This window comes from Gekko japonicus, unplaced genomic scaffold, assembly GCF_001447785.1.
Source record: "Gekko japonicus isolate JY-2015 unplaced genomic scaffold, Gekko_japonicus_V1.1 scaffold1306, whole genome shotgun sequence".
Lineage (NCBI taxonomy): Eukaryota > Metazoa > Chordata > Lepidosauria > Squamata > Gekkonidae > Gekko > Gekko japonicus.
In genome coordinates this window covers 266,100-268,261 of record NW_015165278.1, presented here as the reverse complement: position 1 = coordinate 268,261, position 2,162 = coordinate 266,100, and positions in this window count along the sequence as shown.

Here is a 2,162-nt window from a genome sequence, read left to right as displayed (position 1 = left end):
AAATGACCTCTGGATGCAAGCTCTCCTTCCTCTGCGAGGACAGATCTGCACGTTCCCCCCCCCCCAATAGCTAGCAGTCCAAAACAGTCCAGTGGAGCCTGAGCGGTGGGTGTTGCCTTCTGACACACTTCCGGGGACATCAGGGTGTGTGGCATATGCAAACAAGTTATGCTAATGAGTTATGCTAATGAGCTCCTGCACCTCTTTTTCTATGAAATGACCCCTGCATATACCTGTTCGTATCCAAATAAATAACAGCTATTTACACACAACCTTCAGCAAAAAAAAAGAAAGAAAGAAAGAAAGATGGCAAGCACCTTCCATAACAGGGGTGGTCAAACTGTGGCTCCGCGGCCACATGGGGCTCTTTCACACGCATTTTTGGCTCCCGGCAGGGCAGCTGGGGAAGCGAAGGGGAGGTCCACCTTTCCCCAGGCAGTGCTCCCTTCCCTGGGAAGGCTTGAAGTGTGTCTGTGGGGGGTGGGGGGAGCAGAGAAAGAAAGCAGCTTTAACTTTAAATGTGTTCTCAAAGCCCCCCACCTCAGCCTACAAATATCATTGGGTAAATAAATATCATTATCAATTTATTTTTGGCAGTCTCGTGTAATGTTAATAAAAAGCAAATTTACATATTTTCCAGTGAAAACGTGTGTGTGACATTTGTTCATGTCTTGCGGCTCTCAAACATTTATTTTATTTATTTATTACTACATTTCTACCCCGCCCTCCCCGCAAGCGGGCTCAGGGCGGCTTACAACAGGGCACCATGTGCCAAAACATAAAATAACATAAAAACAGGATAAAACAATCAACATTAAAGTGCTCAGTGGTTGCAATCAAAATTTAACAAGATGGAATCAAATTTGCAAGATGGACTCCCCAGTATCTTACATAACAATAGAGAGATTAAGACCCATAGATGTTACTCGACCCCATCCAGCGGGGAAAAAAATCTGACGTTTATTCTATGTGGCTCTTACGTTAAGCAAGTTTGGCCACCCCTGTCCCATAAGTAGACAGACAGAGAGATCAGGCAAGCCCAATCTTGTCGGATCTCAGAAGCTAAGCAGAGTCGGCCCTGGATAATTCTTAGATGGGAGACCACCGAGGAAGCCCAGAGTTGCTAAGCAGAGGCAGGCAATTGTAAACCACTTCTGTTCACGGGTCCATAGCTACAGTGGGGCCTCTCGGGGCCTGCTCCCCCTTACTGCCAAGGCCCCCCGACTTCCCATCCACCCCAGGCCCCCTGACAGTGAAGAAGAAGAAGAGAAGAGATTGGATTTATACCCCACCCTTCACTTGGAGTCTCAGAGGGGCTTACAAACTCCTTCCTCTTCCCCTCCCCACAACAGACACCCTGTGAGGTAGGTGGGACTGAGAGAACTCTTTCAAGGACTGCCCTTTCAAGGACAACTCTGACAGGACTCTGACAGGACTATGGCTTGCCCAAGGTCATCCAGCAACTGCAAGCGGAGGAGTGGGGAATCAAACCCAGTTCTCCCAGATTAGAGTCCGCACACTTAACCACTACACCAAACTGGAGTCCTTGCATTTGTTTTGCATTATTCTGGCTGAAGAGTGTATCTGTGTGTCTGTGTCCCGCAAGGGAAAAAAAACACATACTAGGTGCCCCACAAGAAAAAAAATTGCCCCACAGACTGAAAAATCCTTGCTGCGGCCCTGTCTGTTCATCTCTTGCCTTGAAAACCGTGCTGGGTCGCCATACGTCGGCTGTGACTTGACGGCACTTTCCAACCCCATCTTGTGAAAAAAGAATTAGTCAAATACCAACTGAGATAGAAGTCCATTCTAGCAGCTAGTTTGGGTACTAAGACAGCTAGCTCAAATCCTTAGCCATCCATATAGCAAAATGATCATTTGGGACCCTGATATATAAGGCTAATAGAGGTGCTTACCTTGGTTCCTGAGCAGGACAACGAACTTATCCCAAGTGGTAAGACCTCCAACTGGAAAAGACCCACCACTCGGATGACTTCACCTGTGTGCTCTCCTCCTCCGTACCAGCCTTCGAATGGCACCGAAACCCTCTGAAGGTGGGAATTCCATTAAACCAGAGAATGAGGAACTATGGCCTAAATGACTGCCATTTGTCAAGTGCCGGGGCTATGTGCTGTTCTGTGTTATCGATTTTTTTTAAAAAA